Source organism: Rattus rattus, chromosome 7 (genome assembly GCF_011064425.1).
Source record: "Rattus rattus isolate New Zealand chromosome 7, Rrattus_CSIRO_v1, whole genome shotgun sequence".
Lineage (NCBI taxonomy): Eukaryota > Metazoa > Chordata > Mammalia > Rodentia > Muridae > Rattus > Rattus rattus.
This window is the reverse complement of record NC_046160.1, coordinates 100,736,353-100,746,338: the sequence shown is the minus strand read 5'-3', so window position 1 is coordinate 100,746,338 and position 9,986 is coordinate 100,736,353. Positions and strand designations below refer to the sequence as shown.

The 9,986-nt window shown below is 48.0% G+C and overlaps 1 pseudogene; it reads right to left on the bottom strand.

Moving 5' to 3' along the window:
* Positions 1–5,593: 5,593 nt before the first annotated feature.
* Positions 5,594–7,012, bottom strand: LOC116906162 (annotated as a pseudogene).
* Positions 7,013–9,986: the final 2,974 nt, after the last annotated feature.

Below are 9,986 nucleotides of genomic sequence, written 5' to 3'. Positions count from 1 at the left end.
TATATAAATATTTAAGTATAACATATTTATCTTTACCTGTTTGTGTATAATGTACATGTATTCATATATTTACAATATATAAAATAAATATGTAATATATGAAGTCCCAAATATATACATATATGCACATATACAAATATGTACATAGAGATGCATATACATATGTATACATACATAAATATAAGTTCATACACATATATACAAATATGTTTATGTTTGAGATTTTATATATTATATACGTAATATTATACAAAGTCAAACAAAACCAAAGTTTATTCAAAGAGGTCAATTTTACTAGAGTTTAAAAGAAAACACCCAGGGCAGGTGGGCTGTCACTTCAGGAGCTCCCAGGAGTAGAAGGGAAAGGACTGCACCATCCTTCCTTATATCTTGGCTTCATTTAAAACTCCCTCCACCTCCTCCCCACCCCCCTGCTGCCCCCTTGTAGCATCTGGTTCTTTGCCTGGAAAGGAACCCTAAGAGAGGCATCCTAATCTCAAACGGCCTTGCAGTTCTCCAGCAGCAGACGCACCACGGCCTTGAGTTTAAATCTCAGTTGAAAGCTGCTGAGCACGGGTGCCTGGGTCTAGCTTCTCTGCTTTGGTGGTAACCTTGTGTTATAAAAGGTAGAGCCCAGGTTCCCGTGTCTCTGTACACAGTGCCAATCCCAGCACAGTGCTGGGTATTAGAAATGCTGTTCTACAAGTAGAACCTAAGAGTAGCTTCAGTCAGAAAGCCACTCATCCATCCTGAGCAGTCTGGAGGGCTGGGTGGTGACAGGTCAGGGCGACAGCTCCTCACCTTCTGCCATCCTCCCTTCAGCACCCAGCCTGTCTCCTGGCTGGCCTGCTCACTGTGGCCGAGTCACCCGTGACACTGGCATGCTGTCTTTCCACTGTGTCGTTCCCGACAAGCAAGGTAATGGAGGGCTTCTCCTGCCCCTGTTTTACCAGAGAGAAAGATACTTTCCCCAAAGCCACCCGGGAGTGTTTAAAGCACAGCTCTCACTGCAAAGGGATGACCGGTGACTCCTGGGCCAAATATGACTGACAGAATCCCAGAACACAGATTCCGTTTCTCCCCACTAACATCTTCCAACATGGGGTTGTTTTCAGGAAGTTTTTGAGGTTGTGGAACAAGAAAAGATCATGAGTAAAGATATTCTTCAAACATATTGCTGTAAACATCAGATAGACGGGCTGTAGCAAAGCAGGGAGATCTCTGTGTTAGGTGCTGTCTGATGACGTTCTTTGTCTTGGGGCTGGTGTAAGCTTGTGGACTGTTAATACATTCCAACGAGCAGGACCATGGTGGTACCCCCTTTTAATCCCAGCATTGAAGAGTCAGAGGCAGGCAGATCTCTGAGTTTGAGTTTAGCCTGATCTATAGGTGAATTCCAGGAAATCCTAAAAGGCTTTACCCTTTAGTCACAAACATGTTAAGTCAGACACAGAAGTGATAGAGACCGGCTTTTTAAGAGGTTAAAGATAATTCAACACGTTTGTCTCCATATTTGCAACACCCCCATTCTGCCCGGTCAGGAAGTTCTAATCAGGCATGTGGGTTAACACAGGGATGGCTTCCTTCCTTCTTCTGCTTTTCTGGGAAGTTCAAGTTGCAGCTCCAATCCATTAACTAGAGTTGTGCACCAAGCTACTTCTTGTTGCAAAGAAGTCTGGAAAGTTGTGTCTTTGGAATTTTCATCCCTACACTCCATTTTTCAAAATATTTATTTTATCGCGTCTAAGCGTGAGTGGGTGGGGTATGTGCGCATTAACGCAGTGCCCATAGAGTACCAGAAGAGGGCGCTGTATCCCGTTAGAATTGCCATTATAGCTGATGGTGAGCCATCCAGCCTGGGTACGAGGAACCTAACTGTAGTCCTCTCGAAGAGCAGCAAGTGCGTCTAACCACTGAGTCACCCCTCCAGCCCCTACACTTCACGTTAAAGATTCCCTAATTTATAAATTAAAAGTAAAGAAAAGTACCCTAGCAATGTACAGTGCAGTGGCTTAAATGGGATGTCCCGCCAAGTCTCCGGCATCTGAATATTTGGTTCCCAGTTGGCGGTTGTTTGGGGAGGACTAGGGGGTGTGGCCATGCTGGTGGAAGTATGTCGCTAGGGTGGGCTTTGAGGTTTCAAAAGACTAGTGCCATTTTGAATTGGCTCTGTGCTTCCTGTTGGAGGACGGAGATGTGAGCTCTCTAGTGCCACGCCTGCCTGTAGCCATGCTCCTGCCTGCCACCATGCCTCCCTGCTGTGATGACAATGGACTCCTATCCCTTTGGAAATGTAAGCTTCAAATAAACCCTTCCTTCGGTAAATGCCCTTGTTCGTTATGTTCTTTTCACAGCAATAGAAAAGGACCTAAGATGTAAAGTGTGTGTGTGTGTGTGTGTGTGTGTGTGTGTGTGTGTGTGTGTGTGTGTGTGTGTGTGTGTAATGGCATGCATGTGGAGGTAAGAGGATAACCTCGTGTTACTTCTCACCTTCCATTTTGTTCAAAATAGGGTCTCCTGGGGACTGGAGAGATGGCTCAGTGATTAAGAGCACTGACTGCTCTTCCAGAGGTCCTGAGTTCAGTTCTCAGCAACCACGTGGTGGCTCATAACCATCTGTAATGGGATCTGATGCCCTCTTCTGGTGTGTCACATAAAATGAATAAATACTTACATAAATAAGTCTTAAAGAAAAAGGAGTCTCTTGCCATCACCATGCATGCCAGCGATTCTCCTGCCTCCACCTTCCATCTCACTGTTTGAGTGCTGGGTTCCAGATACATGTTACCAAGTCCAGCTGTAATGTGGGTTCTAGAGATCCAAATTCATGTTCTCATGGTCGTATAGCATATACTTTACCCACTGAGCCATATCCCCAGCTCTCTGATTTGTGAATATATACATGCATAAACACACACACACACACACACACACACACACACACACTTATTGTTGGCTTTTTTTTTTTTTTTTAAAGCCCTGGTCCTCTTGGTCAGCTACAGGGAAGACTGTGACCTGTGACGTGGATGGCAGCAAATAGGGAGACAGGAAACAGCTACAAGGTCACACAAGGTTATGCCCAGTCTATCAACAATCGGGGTGGAGGTGGGGGGTGAGGACACACCTCTTCTTCCCTCCCCTGCCTGCCTCCCCGATTCCCAGGGCAGACTCTACCATGTGGCCCTTTTGAATCCCCTGTTCCTGGGCAAGGCTGTCAGCATGTTCTCTTCCAATCTGCCACTTTGGCATCAGGACCATTTTGAGCTAAAGATACGCTAAAACCAACAGATGCGAGCAGGGCATTCTCAGTTCTGTCTCTTTCTGTAGATGGGAGATAAAAACTCTCATGTTCGAGAGTCCCCCTCAGCAGCAGAAAGGAAGCAGTTTGTCAACCACTCAGAAAACTGCATGGTCACAGAGAAGATATCTCTCACTCCATCGTCCATTGCTCGGGACCAGCTTTTGTTAAGGATCAAACTTTTTCTTTCCTTCTGTTCAGACTGGAATGCTTTGCAAGGCTGGGTGTCCTCTTTTCTCTAGTATCGGTTCCCAGAGCAGACGGACCAGCGGAGGAGGGGGGAGTTTTTACTCAGTGGCTCTCAACCTTCCTAATGGCACGACCCTTTGGTACAGTTCCTTGTGTTGTGGTGACCCCACCCATAAAACTATTTTTGTTGCTCTTCCTAACTGTAATTTCCCTGTTATGATCACAATATAAATATCTGATATGCAGGATATCCAACGTGCGACCTCTGTGAAAGAATTGTTCTCCCCTCAAAGGGGTTGTGGCCCACGGGTTGAAAACAGCTGCTCTATCCTCTTGATCCAGTTTTGAGGTGCTGTCTCCTCAGCTCTGGTGTCTGCAGTACCATGGAAATACCGGTTGTTTTAGAGTTTCACTGTCTGAATGGGACCAAGACCCTCACAGCACCAGAGTGTTGATTATTTGTTATTGGTCACTTCTTAGGTGTCCTTTGATCTTTTCCCCTAGATCCCTGGGCAGTTATGGAGGCCACTCTGTCCTTTGAGCCCAGGAGGGTCCCAGATACACAGGCATCCAAGGTCTGCTGTGGGCATCCTGGGACTTTTCCCCAGAGCAGGACACAGCTCATCTTGGTCCCCCTCTTTTCCTTCCTTTCTTTCTTCCTTTGTTCCCACCCTCTCTCTTCCAATTCCAACCTAGGATTTCTTAGACGAGATTATTAATCTTTCCCAGAGGATTTGGTTTCTCTCTCCTGCTTCTCCACTCTTCACACGTGTGTGGACCTCAGGGCTCGGAAGCTAAGGAGCTCTTTCTTTCTTGCAGGCTAGAGGACGGACGATGGAGCCCAACATCTGCTTAAAAGGCACAGAAAGCAAAACCCGGGAATGTAACACAAAGAGGTGACCTCAGTCCCAGCACTTGTCACGTGGCACCGTGCCCAGTGTTCTGCAAAGGGCTGCTGGAGAATAAACGAGTGGGCAGGAGAATGAGAAAGGCAGGACCCCTGGCTCACAGGAGCTCCAATCCCAGCCACTGGCTGACCTCCCTCCAATGACCTAATCCCTTGAGGAAGGACAGATGAGATCATTTCTGGGACCCTTTCCAGCCCTGGCACACTGGATTTTGCATCTGCATAGGGAAAATAGGAAGAATAATACCGAGTTCCTCCACTGAACTTGAGGAGGGAGGAAGTCCCCAGGGCGGTTCAGCCTCTGCACACCATTGCATCCTCGTGCGTTCCTCTCTGTCAGAAGCTGTGCCAGTCGCCAGAGAAGACGGTTGGGAAACCCAGGCTGGGCTTTCTTTGGCTGCAGCCAGGAGAGTCCCTGGGTCCTCAGAGCCTCAGCTGCTTCCCAGTGCACGAGAGAAAAGATGGCGTCGGTGGAACGCAGCTGCAAGTGGCTTTCAGCGTGGAGAGGGCGGTGAGGGCCGGGACTGGCCAGGCAGCTGAGTGATGGTTTCCAGCTGGGGGCTTCGAAGAATTCTGGCGTGAACTGCTTTGGGATGCTTCCAGCTGAAGAAATGGCGTGTCGGCTTCCTGGGATGAACCTGTTCTTGTCTTCCAGGGCAAGCATCTTCTGGAATCACGCGGCTAGCTTCAAGAGGACAGTAGAGTAAAGTCACATGAGTTGGGAAGGGTTTGACTCTTACCTGAAGCTACCGTTGTCTGTCTCATGTCCTGGTCCCCAGAGCCTGAAACCACTGGGAATTCTCCTTAGTACCCTTGGTCTGCCTGAATTTGGCCCACGATGTCAGGAAAAAGAAGAGGCCAGAACACTCATTTCTATCCTTGCCCTACTAGTTAGTGGCTTTCTCTATTTCAACCCTCAGCTCCTGCCATGAGCCTCAGACCCTCCCCTATGAGCTGGAGTCCTTCCCCCTCCCCCTCCCCTCCCCCTTGACCTTTCACCTTAGGGGACTCCATCCACTGTCATGTTAGCCCCATCGATTCCCCTCAAAATGCCTTACTCTTGATAAGCTGTGTTGCCTTTTTTCTTTTTTGAGAAAGAATTAAAACTTTAATTAAAATATTATGGGTAGATGATAAACTGTATGGAAGCTGAAAATTTACAAACCTCTTAAACCCCGGAATCGCTGACTGTTCAGAAACTATACAGATGGATCACAGGTGGTGGTAAACACCAGAAAGGGATCATGGATGGATCTGCACTGTTCTAGCTGCTCCGTATGCCACCTGTCTCTGAGGAAAACCTGACACCAAGCCAGGCTCACTCCGCCGGTGGCAGATTCAGTGGTGGTAACCCACCTATCCGTCCATTGGGCCTGCAGTTTTGATCTTTGACCCTTACGTCTGACAGATCTCATTGATTGGGGTGTCCTGGTGGCCAGTTATGCAGCCAATCAAACCATTTAGAATGGTGAACTCACGAGATGCAGTTTGAGCAGAGGCATCCAAACCTACCTAATAGCCTTTCACCTCTGGAGAGCAGGACTCAGTGATGCTGAACCCAGTGTTGCCATGGGTCCTGGGAAAACGAGACTGCTGCATTGTCTGTTGCCACAGCCTGGTCAAATCTGGGTGTAGAATGGCATGTTGTCCCCGAATGGTGTAGGCCTCTAGAGGTGGTCACTCCAGGTCAGGGTTGAGGCACATGGGCAGGGTGGTGTGGGGAAAGCTCCAACTGTCGCTGCCTATCCTGACCATAGGCAAAGATGACTGGAGAACTTGAAGGAGGGCTTGGGAAAGGGTGCAGGGGTAGGGGAGGGACTGGGAGAGAGTTTACAACATGATTACTCAGATCTGTTGGCATACTCACTGATAGGTTGCAGAATGTGAGTAATAATGATTGCTTGCTCAGTTGATTTGGGGAACATATTTCTGCCACCTAGACCTAAATTTGTCATTTCCTTGATCCTGCAACCACCTTTTCCAATAAGAGAGTCACACTGGCTAGGAAGGACCACCAGCCATAAGGTAATGGAGGGGGTCTACTGACAGCTGTGCTATTGGTCACAGCTCTGCTTTGTCCTCTTGTTCCAGTTGTCAATGAACGTAGGAAAGGCTTTGAGGATGGCATTAGTTTGTCCAGTGTCTTAGGGTTTTACTGCTGTGAACAGACACCATGACCAAGACAAGTCTTATACGTGACATTTAATTGGGGCTGGCTTACATGTTCAGAGGTTCAGTCCAGTATCATCAAGGAGGGAGCATGGCAGCATCTAGGCAGGCATGGTGCAGGAGGAGCTACATCTTCATCTGAAGGAAGACAGGAATAGACTAAGCCTCCTTGGGTAGCTAGGAGGAGGGTCCCTAAGCCCACCTTCCTTCCTAGGCCACACCTTCTAATCGTGCCACTCCCTGGGATGAGCATATGCAAACCATCACATGCAGCCAAAGTGATAATTCTCTCGGCACAATTCCCTCCTGAGAAGTGGGTATGTGTACTCTCCTCATGTATCTTCTTAGCGGCAGCTTCTCTTTTTAGCTCTATGATACTGCCAACTACCTTTCCACGCAGAAGTAACCTGGTTGACATTTAATCCACCTTCAGTCACACCGGTGTCCATGTCTAGCAGTTACGGAGCACTGGGCTTTCAGCGGTCACATCTTTGGTCACTGGAGGTGTTGAGTCCACAGAGGGGAGAAAGGAAGCTGGCAGGAAGGACAAGCCAGAGGCAGAACAATGGTGGAAAGGTGAGGGGTAGAGGAGAGGGGTGGACGAGGAAGGAGAAAAGAGACTCTCAGGGCAGGGTGGTAGCATAGGGCAGGCAGGTGGGCAAGAGGGGAGAAGACTGTGACTGCCGGCTGCTACTTCTGTTAGGGCATCATTCTTTTTCTTTTCTTTTCTCTTCTTTTCTTTCTTTCTTTCTTTCTTTCTTTCTCTTTTTCTCTTCCTTTCCCTTTTTCTCTTTCCTTCTCTCTTTCTCTCTTTCTTTCTTTCTTTCTTTCTTTCTTTCTTTCTTTCTTTCTTTCTTTCTTTCTTTCTTTCTTTCTTGACTTATTGTCATTTTAATCCCGTGTGTGTATATCTGTGTGAGAGTATGTGCATGTGAGGGTAGCTGCCCATGGACCCATGGAGACAGAAGAGGGCAGCAAACCTCACCGGTTGGAGTTGCAGGCAGTTGTGAGCTGCCTAGTGTTGGTTCCTGTCTGAACTTGCATCCTCTGTAAGAGAAGGACATGCATTTAGTCCCTGGGCCATTTCTCCAGCCCGCTCCATACATGTTTAAAGTCAGTCGCAGGCATATGCTGTTGGAATTGAAATGGAAACCTGAAGCTAAGCATATGTTCAAGCTAAGGGAATTTTCAGAGGAAGATCGAACCGTGACATTTAAGCAAATATTAATTGAACACATTAAGGATCTTATTTTGTTACTGTGAATGGAAACCGTTAAGACGTTAGAAGCAGTTCAATCGAGCAGTCAGAGCCGCACGAATGTACAGTACAGCCACGATGAAATCAACTTCCAAAGGGAGACACCCCTTGACTGACAATGGGGTCACATTTGATGCGTCCACTTATTTACACATGTGAGCATCACGGCTTAGCCCAGCCTGCCTTGAACCTGCTGAGACATGGCCGTCAGCTCACCATGTGGCACAGTCATCAACACAAAGGGTACTTTATAATAAACAATTGGTCATCCCCCCTCAGCTCGTGGAACATGGATACTGGAAATAAAAAAGCAGAATAACTGTGGGGACTTAGGACCTAGAAATGGGCACGCTGTAGACGAGACAGGATATAACAATATATACTACAATGTTCTAGGTTGCTTCCCAAACACTATGATCAAAAGCAGCTTAGAGGGCGAGAGGGTTTATTTCAGCTTACAGGTCACAGGCCATTATGGGACAAAGTTGGGGCAGGAACTCAAGGCAGGGGTCCTGGAGCAAGAACCACGAAGGAAGGATACTTACTGGCTGGTGCTGGCACCTGCTTAGTTAGCTGTTTATACAGCCAGGCTCACATGCACAGGCACAGCACCCACTCTTCATAGTGCATTGGGCACTTCTGCATCAATTGGCATTTGAGGAAATGTCCCATACACATGCCCACAGGCCAATCTGATGGAGACAATTTTTCAATTGAGGTCCCATCTTCCCAGATATGGTGGTTTGAATGAGAACTCCACTCTCCTCCCAAGCTCAAGTGTTTGAATGCTTGGTCCCCAGCTGGTGGAACTGTTTGGGAAGGATTAGAAGTGTGGCCTGGTTGAGAGGGTGGGCTTTGAGATCTCAAAGATAGTACTCTCTTTTGAGCGTGTTCCCCACCCCCTGTTTTACCTCCTCCCTGCAAATAAGGACGTAAACCAACAGCTATTTCTCTGGTGCTATGCTTGCCTGCTCCCCACCATGATGGCCGTGAACTTACTCTCTGGAACTGTAGGCCCAATACCCCTTTCTTCTATCAGTTTGCCTTGGTCATGGTATCTCTCTTCACAGTGATAGAAAAGTAACTATGACATCAGGTGACCCTGGTTTGTGTTAAATTGAAAATAAAAGCTAAGCGGGGTGCACATTCTCCAAATAATGCCGGCAGCACAGAGGACTGCTGTGTAAGCATTCTCCACATGGCAGTCTCGTGGCTGACCACAAGGCTGCAGCTCACTGCAGCCGCCTAGCATCCTGGGAAATCACCTTACTGCATAATGAGAGCCTAAGGAAAGATGACAATTCAAAATCTGAAGCGTGGTTTCTAGTGAGCTGGTGTTGCCGTCCCACCATTGGGAAAATAAAAAATCCTGACGTTTAGAAGCCCAGAGTGTATCTCAGCTAGTAGAATGCTTGCCCTGAGTTTGGGGCCCCACTAGCATGCACAAATCTGGGGATTTCACTCCTGAGCACCCCAGAAGCTGCCAGTCTGGGTACTGAAGGCTATCCACAGATCTTTGGCCCAGCCGGGTAGGAGGGTTCAAGCGAAGGGGAAAGGTCATGAGCAGGGTGCACTGGCTGCACTGAGCCAAGCCGGGCTGAGCCAGTGGGGGCTGGCTAGCCAGCGAGGGGAGTGCAGGGGAGCTTCTGTTGGTGAAAGCGTCTGGATCTCTTCCCAGGCAGTGTTACAGTTCTCAGACGACAAAGTAACTCTTACACACCTTCTGGATGGGACCTTATATACAGTTTTGGGGTGGGTTAGGGTCTGACAGTAAGTGCTTCCTATTGGCTTGGTCTGAGATGTTAGGGATGCCTCATCTGCATGTGGAGGGGTCTGGGAGCACTGCTCTTATGTGACTGATGGTCACAATTCTCTGTACGGGGGGCTGTGGCTATGTGACAGGGGCCTGGTGCCAGGAACAGGTAAAGCTCCTACTGTCCCTTCAGGGTCCCCAGATCTTCAAGCCTTAGCTCAACCTTACCAGGCTTCCTCTCATGGTCTCCACTCCATGATAAGCTGGGTGTGGTGTTGTACAGCTGTAATTCTAGCACTTGGAAGGTAGGAGAATCAGACGTTTGAGGTCATCCTTGGCTATACAGTAAGTTCGAGGATACCCGGGCCAGGCTTGGGGAGCCTGGGCTTCCCTATCTAAAAACAAAGTTAAA